Genomic DNA, 15,911 nt, shown 5'->3' with positions numbered 1-15,911 from the left:
TCTGTAGGGGTGAACAGCCATTTTCTTTTGATTGTTTTCTCTTGTTTTCACATTAGGGAGTTAGGGTTAGCGACTGTCTTTTGGTTTGTTTTTTTCTATCAGGCTAGCTAGCGCTTTCTGTGGGAAATGGCTTATTTTGTTTATTATGTTGGCCTTGGTTCGCCCTGAGTTGTAGTGTCATGTTTTGTTTGACACTTTCTTTCGTTTAAAATAAATATCATTCTGTTGGAACATCTCGATCCTGGATTTTGGTTTGGGGATCGGAGAGGGAACATGCTAATTTATCTTTGTATGTTGCACCCTGACCCCCTAGAAAGGGGCGTAACAGACCAGTACAGTTATAGTACTTTGTACTTTGCCACATTTATCTTCTTCTTAGCAAGTGTCATGCATTCTGCTTCTCCAGTGTTTTTAAGAGCTGTTGATGATATCAAATGCAGCTTACGGCCACACCGCTCTCTAAGCGCCCGATCTTGTCCGATCTCGGCAGCCAAATAGAGCCGGGCCTGGTTAGTACTTGGTAGGAAGACCGCCTGGGAATACCAGGTGCTGTAAGCTTTTTTGCTTGGGTTTACGGGCAGCACAAGCTGGTGTTACTGCCTATTTATTCATAGAAATTGTTCTATATTTTCATCAAATTTTGTTCTTTCATTGCTGTTTTGCTACTTTATTGGTTTGCCAACCATCGTGCTTCATTACTAGTAGACCATGTTACGGTCCTGGCCATATGTGTTGTTTTTATTTTCTTGTTCTTATAGGTGCCCTGCCTGATTGGCTGGATTGGGGGGCAGTACAGGAAGCTGATTGGTCCATCCTACACTTCCTGGAGTTTTAAAAGTACGGTTCCCAACAGCTAGCGAGGCTCTTTCTGGCAGCAGCACCTGTTTGCTGTTCTTGGTTTCCAAATCTTATTTAGCATTTTTGAATTGTTAGGTTTTGTGCCGTGGTTTTGTTTATAAATTGTATATTTTGTAAATAGTATTAAATCTGTAGGGGTGGACTGCCATTTTCTTTTGATTGTTTTCTCTTGTTTTCACATTAGGGAGTTAGGGTTAGCGACTGTCTTTTGGTTTGTTTATTTCTATCAGGCTAGCTAGCACTTTCTGTGGGAAATGGCTTATTTTGTTTATTATGTTGGCCTTGGTTCGCCCTGAGTTGTAGTGTCATGTTTTGTTTGACACTTTCTTTCGTTTAAAATAAATATCATTCTGTTGGAACATCTCAATCCTGGATTTTGGTTTGAGGATCGGAGAGGGAACATGCAAATTTATCTTTGTATGTTTCACCCTGACCCCCTAGACAGGGGCGTAACAGACCAGTACAGTTATAGTACTTTGTACTTTGCCACATTTATCTTCTTCTTAGCAAGTGTCATGCATTCTGCTTCTCTAGCGTTTTTAAGAGCTGTTGATAATGTCAAATGCAGCTTACGGCCACACCGCTCTCTAAGCGCCCGATCTCGTCCGATCTCGGCAGCCAAATAGAGCCGGGCCTGGTTAGTACTTGGTAGGAAGACCGCCTGGGAATACCAGGTGCTGTAAGCTTTTTTGCTTGGGTTTACGGGCAGCACAAGCTGGTGTTACTGCCTATTTATTCATAGAAATTGTTCTATATTTTCATCAAATTTTGTTCTTTCATTGCTGTTTTGCTACTTTATTGGTTTGTCAACCATCGTGCTTCATTACTAGTAGACCATGTTACGGTCATGGCCATATGTGTTGTTTTTATTTTCTTGTTCTTATAGGTGCCCTGCCTGATTGGCCGGATTTGGGGGAAGTACAGGAAGCTGATTGGTCCATCCTACACTTCCTGGAGTTTTAAAAGTACGGTTCCCAACAGCTAGCGAGGCTCTTTCTGGCAGCAGCACCTGTTTGCTGTTCTTAGTTTCCAAATCTTATTTAGCATTTTTGAATTGTTAGGTTTTGTGCCGTGGTTTTGTTTATAAATTGTATATTTTGTAAATAGTATTAAATCTGTAGAGGTGGACTGCCATTTTTCTTTTGATTGTTTTCTCTTGTTTTCACATTAGGGAGTTAGGGTTAGCGACTATCTTTTGGTTTGTTTATTTCTATCAGGCTAGCTAGCACTTTCTGTGGGAAATGGCTTATTTTGTTTATTATGTTGGCCTTGGTTCGCCCTGAGTTGTAGTGTCATGTTTTGTTTGACACTTTCTTTCGTTTAAAATAAATATCATTCTGTTGGAACATCTCGATTCTGGATTTTGGTTTGGGGATCGGAGAGGGAACATGCTAATTTATCTTTGTATGTTGCACCCTGACCCCCTAGACAGGGGCGTAACAGACCAGTACAGTTATAGTACTTTGTACTTTGCCACATTTATCTTCTTCTTAGCAAGTGTCATGCATTCTGCTTCTCCAGCGTTTTTAAGAGCTGTTGATGATGTCAAATGCAGCTTACGGCCACACCGCTCTCTGAGCGCCCGATCTCGTCCGATCTCGGCAGCCAAATAGGGCCGGGCCTGGTTAGTACTTGGTAGGAAGACCGCCTGGGAATACCAGGTGCTGTAAGCTTTTTTGCTTGGGTTTACGGGCAGCACAAGCTGGTGTTACTGCCTATTTATTCATAGAAATTGTTCTATATTTTCATCAAATTTTGTTCTTTCATTGCTGTTTTGCTACTTTATTGGTTTGTCAACCATCGTGCTTCATTACTAGTAGACCATGTTACGGTCCTGGCCATATGTGTTGTTTTTATTTTCTTGTTCTTATAGGTGCCCTGCCTGATTGGCCGGATTGGGGGGCAGTACAGGAAGCTGATTGGTCCATCCTACACTTCCTGGAGTTTTAAAAGTACGGTTCCCAACAGCTAGCGAGGCTCTTTCTGGCATCAGCACCTGTTTGCTGTTCTTGGTTTCCAAACCTTATTTAGCATTTTTGAATTGTTAGGTTTTGTGCCGTGGTTTTGTTTATAAATTGTATATTTTGTAAATAGTATTAAATCTGTAGGGGTGAACTGCCATTTTCTTTGGACTGTTTTCACATTAGGGAGTTAGGGTTAGCGACTGTCTTTTGGTTTGTTTATTTCTATCAGGCTAGCTAGCACTTTCTGTGGGAAATGGCTTATTTTGTTTATTATGTTGGCCTTGGTTCGCCCTGAGTTGTAGTGTCATGTTTTGTTTGACACTTTCTTTCGTTTAAAATAAATATCATTCTGTTGGAACATCTCGATCCTGGATTTTGGTTTGGGGATCGGAGAGGGAACATGCTAATTTATCTTTGTATGTTGCACCCTGACCCCCTAGAAAGGGGCGTAACAGACCAGTACAGTTATAGTACTTTGTACATTGCCACATTTATCTTCTTCTTAGCAAGTGTCATGCATTCTGCTTCTCCAGCGTTTTTAAGAGCTGTTGATGATATCAAATGCAGCTTACGGCCACACCGCTCTCTAAGCGCCTGATCTCGTCCGATCTCGGCAGCCAAATAGAGCCGGGCCTGGTTAGTACTTGGTAGGAAGACCGCCTGGGAATACCAGGTGCTGTAAGCTTTTTTGCTTGGGTTTACGGGCAGCACAAGCTGGTGTTACTGCCTATTTATTCATAGAAATTGTTCTATATTTTCATCAAATTTTGTTCTTTCATTGCTGTTTTGCTACTTTATTGGTTTGCCAACCATCGTGCTTCATTACTAGTAGACCATGTTACGGTCCTGGCCATATGTGTTGTTTTTATTTTCTTGTTCTTATAGGTGCCCTGCCTGATTGGCTGGATTGGGGGGCAGTACAGGAAGCTGATTGGTCCATCCTACACTTCCTGGAGTTTTAAAAGTATGGTTCCCAACAGCTAGCGAGGCTCTTTCTGGCATCAGCACCTGTTTGCTGTTCTTGGTTTCCAAACCTTATTTAGCATTTTTGAATTGTTAGGTTTTGTGCCGTGGTTTTGTTTATAAATTGTATATTTTGTAAATAGTATTAAATCTGTAGGGGTGAACTGCCATTTTCTTTGGACTGTTTTCACATTAGGGAGTTAGGGTTAGCGACTGTCTTTTGGTTTGTTTCTTTCTATCAGGCTAGCTAGCACTTTCTGTGGGAAATGGCTTATTTTGTTTATTATGTTGGCCTTGGTTCGCCCTGAGTTGTAGTGTCATGTTTTGTTTGACACTTTCTTTCGTTTAAAATAAATATCATTCTGTTGGAACATCTCGATCCTGGATTTTGGTTTGGGGATCGGAGAGGGAACATGCTAATTTATCTTTGTATGTTGCACCCTGACCCCCTAGAAAGGGGCGTAACAGACCAGTACAGTTATAGTAGTTTGTACTTTGCCATATTTATCTTCTTCTTAGCAAGTGTCATGCATTCTGCTTCTCCAGCGTTTTTAAGAGCTGTTGATGATATCAAATGCAGCTTACGGCCACACCGCTCTCTAAGCGCCCGATCTCGTCCGATCTCGGCAGCCAAATAGGGCCGGGCCTGGTTAGTACTTGGTAGGAAGACCGCCTGGGAATACCAGGTGCTGTAAGCTTTTTTGCTTGGGTTTACGGGCAGCTCAAGCTGGTGTTACTGCCTATTTATTCATAGAAATTGTTCTATATTTTCATCAAATTTTGTTCTTTCATTGCTGTTTTGCTACTTTATTGGTTTGTCAACCATCGTGCTTCATTACTAGTAGACCATGTTACGGTCCTGGCCATATGTGTTGTTTTTATTTTCTTGTTCTTATAGGTGCCGTGCCTGATTGGCCGGATTTGGGGGAAGTACAGGAAGCTGATTGGTCCATCCTACACTTCCTGGAGTTTTAAATGTACGGTTCCCAACAGCTAGCGAGGCTCTTTCTGGCAGCAGCACCTGTTTGCTGTTCTTGGTTTCCAAATCTTATTTAGCATTTTTGAATTGTTAGGTTTTGTGCCGTGGTTTTGTTTATAAATTGTATATTTTGTAAATAGTATTAAATCTGTAGGGGTGGACTGCCATTTTCTTTTGATTGTTTTCTCTTGTTTTCACATTAGGGAGTTAGGGTTAGCGACTGTCTTTTGGTTTGTTTCTTTCTATCAGGCTAGCTAGCACTTTCTGTGGGAAATGGCTTATTTTGTTTATTATGTTGGCCTTGGTTCGCCCTGAGTTGTAGTGTCATGTTTTGTTTGACACTTTCTTTCGTTTAAAATAAATATCATTCTGTTGGAACATCTCGATCCTGGATTTTGGTTTGGGGATCGGAGAGGGAACATGCTAATTTATCTTTGTATGTTGCACCCTGACCCCCTAGACAGGGGCGTAACAGACCAGTACAGTTATAGTACTTTGTACTTTGCCACATTTATCTTCTTCTTAGCAAGTGTCATGCATTCTGCTTCTCTAGCGTTTTTAAGAGCTGTTGATGATGTCAAATGCAGCTTACGACCACACCGCTCTCTAAGCGCCCGATCTCGTCCGATCTCGGCAGCCAGATAGGGCCGGGCCTGGTTAGTACTTGGTAGGAAGACCGCCTGGGAATACCAGGTGCTGTAAGCTTTTTTGCTTGGGTTTACGGGCAGCACAAGCTGGTGTTACTGCCTATTTATTCATAGAAATTGTTCTATATTTTCATCAAATTTTGTTCCTTCATTGCTGTTTTGCTACTTTATTGGTTTGCCAACCATCGTGCTTCATTACTAGTAGACCATGTTACGGTCCTGGCCATATGTGTTGTTTTTATTTTCTTGTTCTTATAAGTGCCCTGCCTGATTGGCCGGATTGGGGGGCAGTACAGGAAGCTGATTGGTCCATCCTACACTTCCTGGAGTTTTAAAAGTACGGTTCCCAACAGCTAGCGAGGCTCTTTCTGGCAGCAGCACCTCTTTGCTGTTCTTGCTTTCCAAACCTTATTTATTATCACCTTATTTATTATCATTTTTGAATTGTTAGGTTTTGTGCCGTGGTTTTGTTTATAAATTGTATATTTTGTAAATAGTATTAAATCTGTAGGGGTGAACAGCCATTTTCTTTTGATTGTTTTCTCTTGTTTTCACATTAGGGAGTTAGGGTTAGCGACTATCTTTTGGTTTGTTTATTTCTATCAGGCTAGCTAGCACTTTCTGTGGGAAATGGCTTATTTTGTTTATTATGTTGGCCTTGGTTCGCCCTGAGTTGTAGTGTCATGTTTTGTTTGACACTTTCTTTCGTTTAAAATAAATATCATTCTGTTGGAACATCTCGATCCTGGATTTTGGTTTGGGGATCGGAGAGGGAAAATGCTAATTTATCTTTGTATGTTGCACCCTGACCCCCTAGACAGGGGCGTAACAGACCAGTACAGTTATAGTACTTTGTACTTTGACACATTTATCTTCTTCTTAGCAAGTGTCATGCATTCTGCTTCTCCAGCGTTTTTAAGAGCTGTTGATGATGTCAAATGCAGCTTACGGCCACACCGCTCTCTAAGCGCCCGATCTCGTCCGATCTCGGCAGCCAAATAGGGCGGGGCCTGGTTAGTACTTGGTAGGAAGACCGCCTGGGAATACCAGGTGCTGTAAGCTTTTTTGCTTGGGTTTACGGGCAGCTCAAGCTGGTGTTACTGCCTATTTATTCATAGAAATTGTTCTATATTTTCATCAAATTTTGTTCTTTCATTGCTGTGTTGCTACATTATTGGTTTGTCAACCATCGTGCTTCATTACTAGTAGACCATGTTACGGTCCTGGCCATATGTGTTGTTTTTATTTTGTTGTTCTTATAGGTGACCTGCCTGATTGGCCGGATTTGGGGGAAGTATAGGAAGCTGATTGGTCCATCCTACACTTCCTGGAGTTTAAATGTACGGTTCCCAACAGCTAGCGAGGCTCTTTCTGGCAGCAGCACCTGTTTGCTGTTCTTGGTTTCCAAATCTTATTTAGCATTTTTGAATTGTTAGGTTTTGTGCCGTGGTTTTGTTTATAAATTGTATATTTTGTAAATAGTATTAAATCTGTAGGGGTGAACTGCCATTTTCTTTTGATTGTTTTCTCTTGTTTTCACATTAGGGAGTTAGGGTTAGCGACTGTCTTTTGGTTTGTTTATTTCTATCAGGCTAGCTAGCACTTTCTGTGGGAAATGGCTTATTTTGTTTATTATGTTGGCCTTGGTTCGCCCTGAGTTGTAGTGTCATGTTTTGTTTGACACTTTCTTTCGTTTAAAATAAATATCATTCTGTTGGAACATCTCGATCCTGGATTTTGGTTTGGGGATCGGAGAGGGAACATGCTAATTTATCTTTGTATGTTGCACCCTGACCCCCTAGAAAGGGGCGTAACAGACCAGTACAGTTATAGTACTTTGTACTTTGCCACATTTATCTTCTTCTTAGCAAGTGTCATGCATTCTGCTTCTCCAGCGTTTTTAAGAGCTGTTGATGATATCAAAAGCATGTTACGGCCACACCGCTCTCTAAGCGCCCGATCTCGTCCGATCTCGGCAGCCAAATAGAGCCGGGCCTGGTTAGTACTTGGTAGGAAGACCGCCTGGGAATACCAGGTGCTGTAAGCTTTTTTGCTTGGGTTTACAGGCAGCACAAGCTGGTGTTACTGCCTATTTATTCATAGAAATTGTTCTATATTTTCATCAAATTTTGTTCTTTCATTGCTGTTTTGCTACTTTATTGGTTTGCCAACCATCGTGCTTCATTACTAGTAGACCATGTTACGGTCCTGGCCATATGTGTTGTTTTTATTTTCTTGTTCTTATAGGTGCCCTGCATGATTGGCCGGATTGGGGGGCAGTACAGGAAGCTGATTGGTCCATCCTACACTTCCTGGAGTTTTAAAAGTACGGTTCCCAACAGCTAGCGAGGCTCTTTCTGGCATCAGCACCTGTTTGCTGTTCTTGGTTTCCAAACCTTATTTAGCATTTTTGAATTGTTAGGTTTTGTGCCGTGGTTTTGTTTATAAATTGTATATTTTGTAAATAGTATTAAATCTGTAGGGGTGAACTGCCATTTTCTTTGGACTGTTTTCACATTAGGGAGTTAGGGTTAGCGACTGTCTTTTGGTTTGTTCATTTCTATCAGGCTAGCTAGCACTTTCTGTGGGAAATGGCTTATTTTGTTTATTATGTTGGCCTTGGTTCGCCCTGAGTTGTAGTGTCATGTTTTGTTTGACACTTTCTTTCGTTTAAAATAAATATCATTCTGTTGGAACATCTCAATCCTGGATTTTGGTTTGGGGATCGGAGAGGGAACATGCTAATTTATCTTTGTATGTTGCACCCTGAGCCCCTAGACAGGGGCGTAACAGACCAGTACAGTTATAGTACTTTGTACTTTGCCACATTTATCTTCTTCTTAGCAAGTGTCATGCATTCTGCTTCTCCAGCGTTTTTAAGAGCTGTTGATGATGTCATATGCAGCTTACGGCCACACCGCTCTCTAAGCGCCCGATTTCGCCCAATCTCGGCAGCCAAATAGAGCCGGGCCTGGTTAGTACTTGGTAGGAAGACCGCCTGGGAACACCAGGTGCTGTAAGCTTTTTTGCTTGGGTTTACGGGCAGCTCAAGCTGGTGTTACTGCCTATTTATTCATAGAAATTGTTCTATATTTTCATCAAATTTTGTTCTTTCATTGCTGTTTTGCTACTTTATTGGTTTGTCAACCATCGTGCTTCATTACTAGTAGACCATGTTACGGTCCTGGCCATATGTGTTGTTTTTATTTTCTTGTTCTTATAGGTGCCCTGCCTGATTGGCCCGATTTGGGGGAAGTACAGAAAGCTGATTGGTCCATCCTACACTTCCTGGAGTTTTAAATGTACGGTTCCCAACAGCTAGCGAGGCTCTTTCTGGCAGCAGCACCTGTTTGCTGTTCTTGGTTTCCAAATCTTATTTAGCATTTTTGAATTGTTAGGTTTTGTGCCGTGGTTTTGTTTATAAATTGTATATTTTGTAAATAGTATTAAATCTGTAGGGGTGAACTGCCATTTTCTTTTGATTGTTTTCTCTTGTTTTCACATTAGGGAGTTAGGGTTAGCGACTGTCTTTTGGTTTGTTTATTTCTATCAGGCTAGCTAGCACTTTCTGTGGGAAATGGCTTATTTTGTTTATTATGTTGGCCTTGGTTCGCCCTGAGTTGTAGTGTCATGTTTTGTTTGACACTTTCTTTCGTTTAAAATAAATATCATTCTGTTGGAACATCTCGATCCTGGATTTTGGTTTGGGGATCGGAGAGGGAACATGCTAATTTATCTTTGTATGTTGCACCCTGACCCCCTAGAAAGGGGCGTAACAGACCAGTACAGTTATAGTACTTTGTACTTTGACACATTTATCTTCTTCTTAGCAAGTGTCATGCATTCTGCTTCTCTAGCGTTTTTAAGAGCTGTTGATGATATCAAATGCATGTTACGGCCACACCGCTCTCTAAGCGCCCGATCTCGTCCGATCTCGGCAGCCAAATAGGGCCGGGCCTGGTTAGTACTTGGTAGGAAGACCGCCTGGGAATACCAGGTGCTGTAAGCTTTTTTGCTTGGGTTTACGGGCAGCTCAAGCTGGTGTTACTGCCTATTTATTCATAGAAATTGTTCTATATTTTCATCAAATTTTGTTCTTTCATTGCTGTTTTGCTACTTTATTGGTTTGTCAACCATCGTGCTTCATTACTAGTAGACCATGTTACGGTCCTGGCCATATGTGTTGTTTTTATTTTCTTGTTCTTATAGGTGCCCTGCCTGATTGGCCGGATTTGGGGGAAGTACAGGATGCTGATTGGTCCATCCTACACTTCCTGGAGTTTTAAATGTACGGTTCCCAACAGCTAGCGAGGCTCTTTCTGGCAGCAGCACCTGTTTGCTGTTCTTGGTTTCCAAATCTTATTTAGCATTTTTGAATTGTTAGGTTTTGTGCCGTGGTTTTGTTTATAAATTGTATATTTTGTAAATAGTATTAAATCTGTAGGGGTGGACTGCCATTTTCTTTTGATTGTTTTCTCTTGTTTTCACATTAGGGAGTTAGGGTTAGCGACTATCTTTTGGTTTGTTTATTTCTATCAGGCTAGCTAGCACTTTCTGTGGGAAATGGCTTATTTTGTTTATTATGTTGGCCTTGGTTCGCCCTGAGTTGTAGTGTCATGTTTTGTTTGACACTTTCTTTCGTTTAAAATAAATATCATTCTGTTGGAACATCTCAATCCTGGATTTTGGTTTGAGGATCGGAGAGGGAACATGCAAATTTATCTTTGTATGTTTCACCCTGACCCCCTAGACAGGGGCGTAACAGACCAGTACAGTTATAGTACTTTGTACTTTGCCACATTTATCTTCTTCTTAGCAAGTGTCATGCATTCTGCTTCTCTAGCGTTTTTAAGAGCTGTTGATAATGTCAAATGCAGCTTACGGCCACACCGCTCTCTAAGCGCCCGATCTCGTCCGATCTCGGCAGCCAAATAGAGCCGGGCCTGGTTAGTACTTGGTAGGAAGACCGCCTGGGAATACCAGGTGCTGTAAGCTTTTTTGCTTGGGTTTACAGGCAGCACAAGCTGGTGTTACTGCCTATTTATTCATAGAAATTGTTCTATATTTTCATCAAATTTTGTTCTTTCATTGCTGTTTTGCTACTTTATTGGTTTGCCAACCATCGTGCTACATTACTAGTAGACCATGTTACGGTCCTGGCCATATGTGTTGTTTTTATTTTCTTGTTCTTATAGGTGCCCTGCCTGATTGGCCGGATTGGGGGGCAGTACAGGAAGCTGATTGGTCCATCCTACACTTCCTGGAGTTTTAAAAGTACGGTTCCCAACAGCTAGCGAGGCTCTTTCTGGCATCAGCACCTGTTTGCTGTTCTTGGTTTCCAAACCTTATTTAGCATTTTTGAATTGTTAGGTTTTGTGCCGTGGTTTTGTTTATAAATTGTATATTTTGTAAATAGTATTAAATCTGTAGGGGTGAACTGCCATTTTCTTTGGACTGTTTTCACATTAGGGAGTTAGGGTTAGCGACTGTCTTTTGGTTTGTTTATTTCTATCAGGCTAGCTAGCACTTTCTGTGGGAAATGGCTTATTTTGTTTATTATGTTGCCCTTGGTTCGCCCTGAGTTGTAGTGTCATGTTTTGTTTGACACTTTCTTTCGTTTAAAATAAATATCATTCTGTTGGAACATCTCGATCCTGGATTTTGGTTTGGGGATCGGAGAGGGAACATGCTAATTTATCTTTGTATGTTGCACCCTGACCCCCTAGAAAGGGGCGTAACAGACCAGTACAGTTATAGTACTTTGTACTTTGACACATTTATCTTCTTCTTAGCAAGTGTCATGCATTCTGCTTCTCCAGCGTTTTTAAGAGCTGTTGATGATATCAAATGCATGTTACGGCCACACCGCTCTCTAAGCGCCCGATCTCGTCCGATCTCGGCAGCCAAATAGGGCCGGGCCTGGTTAGTACTTGGTAGGAAGACCGCCTGGGAATACCAGGTGCTGTAAGCTTTTTTGCTTGGGTTTACGGGCAGCTCAAGCTGGTGTTACTGCCTATTTATTCATAGAAATTGTTCTATATTTTCATCAAATTTTGTTCTTTCATTGCTGTTTTGCTACTTTATTGGTTTGTCAACCATCGTGCTTCATTACTAGTAGACCATGTTACGGTCCTGGCCATATGTGTTGTTTTTATTTTCTTGTTCTTATAGGTGCCCTGCCTGATTGGCTGGATTGGGGGGCAGTACAGGAAGCTGACTGGTCCATCCTACACTTCCTGGAGTTTTAAAAGTACGGTTCCCAACAGCTAGCGAGGCTCTTTCTGGCATCAGCACCTGTTTGCTGTTCTTGGTTTCCAAACCTTATTTAGCATTTTTGAATTGTTAGGTTTTGTGCCGTGGTTTTGTTTATAAATTGTATATTTTGTAAATAGTATTAAATCTGTAGGGGTGAACTGCCATTTTCTTTGGACTGTTTTCACATTAGGGAGTTAGGGTTAGTGACTGTCTTTTGGTTTGTTTATTTCTATCAGGCTAGCTAGCACTTTCTGTGGGAAATGGCTTATTTTGTTTATTATGTTGGCCTTGGTTCGCCCTGAGTTGTAGTGTCATGCTTTGTTTGACACTTTCTTTCGTTTAAAATAAATATCAATCTGTTGGAACATCTCGATCCTGGATTTTGGTTTGGGGATCGGAGAGGGAACATGCAAATTTATCTTTGTATGTTGCACCCTGACCCCCTAGAAAGGGGCGTAACAGACCAGTACAGTTATAGTACTTTGTACTTTGACACATTTATCTTCTTCTTAGCAAGTGTCATGCATTCTGCTTCTCCAGCGTTTTTAAGAGCTGTTGATGATATCAAATGCATGTTACGGCCACACCGCTCTCTAAGCGCCCGATCTCGTCCGATCTCGGCAGCCAAATAGGGCCGGGCCTGGTTAGTACTTGGTAGGAAGACCGCCTGGGAATACCAGGTGCTGTAAGCTTTTTTGCTTGGGTTTACGGGCAGCTCAAGCTGGTGTTACTGCCTATTTATTCATAGAAATTGTTCTATATTTTCATCAAATTTTGTTCTTTCATTGCTGTTTTGCTACTTTATTGGTTTGTCAACCATCGTGCTTCATTACTAGTAGACCATGTTACGGTCCTGGCCATATGTGTTGTTTTTATTTTCTTGTTCTTATAGGTGCCCTGCCTGATTGGCCGGATTTGGGGGAAGTACAGGATGCTGATTGGTCCATCCTACACTTCCTGGAGTTTTAAATGTACGGTTCCCAACAGCTAGCGAGGCTCTTTCTGGCAGCAGTACCTGTTTGTTGTTCTTGGTTTCCAAATCTTATTTAGCATTTTTGAATTGTTAGGTTTTGTGCCGTGGTTTTGTTTATAAATTGTATATTTTGTAAATAGTATTAAATATGTAGGGGTGGACTGCCATTTTCTTTTGATTGTTTTCTCTTGTTTTCACATTAGGGAGTTAGGGTTAGCGACTATCTTTTGGTTTGTTTATTTCTATCAGGCTAGCTAGCACTTTCTGTGGGAAATGGCTTATTTTGTTTATTATGTTGGCCTTGGTTCGCCCTGAGTTGTAGTGTCATGTTTTGTTTGACACTTTCTTTCGTTTAAAATAAATATCATTCTGTTGGAACATCTCAATCCTGGATTTTGGTTTGAGGATCGGAGAGGGAACATGCGAATTTATCTTTGTATGTTTCACCCTGACCCCCTAGACAGGGGCGTAACAGACCAGTACAGTTATAGTACTTTGTACTTTGCCACATTTATCTTCTTCTTAGCAAGTGTCATGCATTCTGCTTCTCTAGCGTTTTTAAGAGCTGTTGATAATGTCAAATGCAGCTTACGGCCACACCGCTCTGTAAGCGCCCGATCTCGTCCGATCTCGGCAGCCAAATAGAGCCGGGCCTGGTTAGTACTTGGTAGGAAGACCGCCTGGGAATACCAGGTGCTGTAAGCTTTTTTGCTTGGGTTTACAGGCAGCACAAGCTGGTGTTACTGCCTATTTATTCATAGAAATTGTTCTATATTTTCATCAAATTTTGTTCTTTCATTGCTGTTTTGCTACTTTATTGGTTTGCCAACCATCGTGCTTCATTACTAGTAGACCATGTTACGGTCCTGGCCATATGTGTTGTTTTTATTTTCTTGTTCTTATAGGTGCCCTGCCTGATTGGCCGGATTGGGGGGCAGTACAGGAAGCTGATTGGTCCATCCTACACTTCCTGGAGTTTTAAAAGTATGGTTCCCAACAGCTAGCGAGGCTCTTTCTGGCATCAGCACCTGTTTGCTGTTCTTGGTTTCCAAACCTTATTTAGCATTTTTGAATTGTTAGGTTTTGTGCCGTGGTTTTGTTTATAAATTGTATATTTTGTAAATAGTATTAAATCTGTAGGGGTGAACTGCCATTTTCTTTGGACTGTTTTCACATTAGGGAGTTAGGGTTAGCGACTGTCTTTTGGTTTGTTTATTTCTATCAGGCTAGCTAGCACTTTCTGTGGGAAATGGCTTATTTTGTTTATTATGTTGGCCTTGGTTCGCCCTGAGTTGTAGTGTCATGTTTTGTTTGACACTTTCTTTCGTTTAAAATAAATATCATTCTGTTGGAACATCTCGATCCTGGATTTTGGTTTGGGGATCGGAGAGGGAACATGCTAATTTATCTTTGTATGTTGCACCCTGACCCCCTAGAAAGGGGCGTAACAGACCAGTACAGTTATAGTACTTTGTACTTTGCCACATTTATCTTCTTCTTAGCAAGTGTCATGCATTCTGCTTCTCCAGCGTTTTTAAGAGCTGTTGATGATATCAAATGCAGCTTACGGCCACACCGCTCTCTAAGCGCCCGATCTCGTCCGATCTCGGCAGCCAAATAGAGCCGGGCCTGGTTAGTACTTGGTAGGAAGACCGCCTGGGAATACCAGGTGCTGTAAGCTTTTTTGCTTGGGTTTACGGGCAGCACAAGCTGGTGTTACTGCCTATTTATTCATAGAAATTGTTCTATATTTTCATCAAATTTTTTTCTTTCATTGCTGTTTTGCTACTTTATTGGTTTGCCAACCATCGTGCTTCATTACTAGTAGACCATGTTACGGTCCTGGCCATATGTGTTGTTTTTATTTTCTTGTTCTTATAGGTGCCCTGCCTGATTGGCTGGATTGGGGGGCAGTACAGGAAGCTGATTGGTCCATCCTACACTTCCTGGAGTTTTAAAAGTACGGTTCCCAACAGCTAGCGAGGCTCTTTCTGGCAGCAGCACCTGTTTGCTGTTCTTGGTTTCCAAATCTTATTTAGCATTTTTGAATTGTTAGGTTTTGTGCCGTGGTTTTGTTTATAAATTGTATATTTTGTAAATAGTATTAAATCTGTAGGGGTGGACTGCCATTTTCTTTTGATTGTTTTCTCTTGTTTTCACATTAGGGAGTTAGGGTTAGCGCCTATCTTTTGGTTTGTTTATTTCTATCAGGCTAGCTAGCACTTTCTGTGGGAAATGGCTTATTTTGTTTATTATGTTGGCCTTGGTTCGCCCTGAGTTGTAGTGTCATGTTTTGTTTGACACTTTCTTTCGTTTAAAATAAATATCATTCTGTTGGAACATCTCGATTCTGGATTTTGGTTTGGGGATCGGAGAGGGAACATGCTAATTTATCTTTGTATGTTGCACCCTGACCCCCTAGACAGGGGCGTAACAGACCAGTACAGTTATAGTACTTTGTACTTTGCCACATTTATCTTCTTCTTAGCAAGTGTCATGCATTCTGCTTCTCCAGCGTTTTTAAGAGCTGTTGATGATGTCAAATGCAGCTTACGGCCACACCGCTCTCTGAGCGCCCGATCTCGTCCGATCTCGGCAGCCAAATAGGGCCGGGCCTGGTTAGTACTTGGTAGGAAGACCGCCTGGGAATACCAGATGCTGTAAGCTTTTTTGCTTGGGTTTACGGGCAGCACAAGTTGGTGTTACTGCCTATTTATTCATAGAAATTGTTCTATATTTTCATCAAATTTTGTTCTTTCATTGCTGTTTTGCTACTTTATTGGTTTGTCAACCATCGTGCTTCATTACTAGTAGACCATGTTACGGTCCTGGCCATATGTGTTGTTTTTATTTTCTTGTTCTTATAGGTGCCCTGCCTGAATGGCCGGATTGGGGGGCAGTACAGGAAGCTGATTGGTCCATCCTACACTTCCTGGAGTTTTAAAAGTACGGTTCCCAACAGCTAGCGAGGCTCTTTCTGGCATCAGCACCTGTTTGCTGTTCTTGGTTTCCAAACCTTATTTAGCATTTTTGAATTGTTAGGTTTTGTGCAGTGGTTTTGTTCATAAATTGTATATTTTGTAAATAGTATTAAATCTGTAGGGGTGAACTGCCATTTTCTTTGGACTGTTTTCACATTAGGGAGTTAGGGTTAGCGACTGTCTTTTGGTTTGTTTATTTCTATCAGGCTAGCTAGCACTTTCTGTGGGAAATGGCTTATTTTGTTTATTATGTTGGCCTTGGTTCGCCCTGAGTTGTAGTGTCATGTTTTG

The 15,911-nt window shown here is 41.4% G+C and overlaps 1 non-coding gene and 15 pseudogenes across 1 annotated transcript; all 16 read left to right on the top strand.

The window, feature by feature from the left end:
• The first annotated feature begins 439 nt into the window (after positions 1-439).
• LOC137116046 (5S ribosomal RNA) lies at positions 440-558 on the top strand (annotated as a pseudogene).
• Positions 559-1,425: 867 nt separating this feature from the next.
• On the top strand, positions 1,426-1,544 carry LOC137115850 (5S ribosomal RNA; annotated as a pseudogene).
• Positions 1,545-2,412: 868 nt separating this feature from the next.
• LOC137116017 (5S ribosomal RNA) lies at positions 2,413-2,531 on the top strand (annotated as a pseudogene).
• An 857-nt stretch (positions 2,532-3,388) lies between these two features.
• Positions 3,389-3,507, top strand: LOC137115996 (5S ribosomal RNA; annotated as a pseudogene).
• An 857-nt stretch (positions 3,508-4,364) lies between these two features.
• Positions 4,365-4,483, top strand: LOC137115957 (5S ribosomal RNA; annotated as a pseudogene).
• An 867-nt stretch (positions 4,484-5,350) lies between these two features.
• LOC137116261 (5S ribosomal RNA) lies at positions 5,351-5,469 on the top strand (annotated as a pseudogene).
• An 885-nt stretch (positions 5,470-6,354) lies between these two features.
• On the top strand, positions 6,355-6,473 carry LOC137115981 (5S ribosomal RNA; annotated as a pseudogene).
• An 866-nt stretch (positions 6,474-7,339) lies between these two features.
• Positions 7,340-7,458, top strand: LOC137116092 (5S ribosomal RNA; annotated as a pseudogene).
• Positions 7,459-8,315: 857 nt separating this feature from the next.
• Positions 8,316-8,434, top strand: LOC137116207 (5S ribosomal RNA; annotated as a pseudogene).
• Positions 8,435-9,301: 867 nt separating this feature from the next.
• LOC137116150 (5S ribosomal RNA) lies at positions 9,302-9,420 on the top strand (annotated as a pseudogene).
• Positions 9,421-10,287: 867 nt separating this feature from the next.
• On the top strand, positions 10,288-10,406 carry LOC137115849 (5S ribosomal RNA; annotated as a pseudogene).
• Positions 10,407-11,263: 857 nt separating this feature from the next.
• Positions 11,264-11,382, top strand: LOC137116149 (5S ribosomal RNA; annotated as a pseudogene).
• Positions 11,383-12,239: 857 nt separating this feature from the next.
• On the top strand, positions 12,240-12,358 carry LOC137116148 (5S ribosomal RNA; annotated as a pseudogene).
• An 867-nt stretch (positions 12,359-13,225) lies between these two features.
• Positions 13,226-13,344, top strand: LOC137115830 (5S ribosomal RNA). Its single transcript, XR_010913559.1, has one exon. It is a non-coding gene; the product is annotated as a 5S ribosomal RNA (ribosomal RNA).
• An 857-nt stretch (positions 13,345-14,201) lies between these two features.
• On the top strand, positions 14,202-14,320 carry LOC137115848 (5S ribosomal RNA; annotated as a pseudogene).
• Positions 14,321-15,187: 867 nt separating this feature from the next.
• Positions 15,188-15,306, top strand: LOC137116231 (5S ribosomal RNA; annotated as a pseudogene).
• Positions 15,307-15,911: the final 605 nt, after the last annotated feature.

Source organism: Channa argus, unplaced genomic scaffold (assembly GCF_033026475.1).
Source record: "Channa argus isolate prfri unplaced genomic scaffold, Channa argus male v1.0 Contig030, whole genome shotgun sequence".
Lineage (NCBI taxonomy): Eukaryota > Metazoa > Chordata > Actinopteri > Anabantiformes > Channidae > Channa > Channa argus.
The sequence above is the reverse complement of the archived record's forward strand: the minus strand, read 5'-3'. Positions and strand labels throughout refer to the sequence as shown.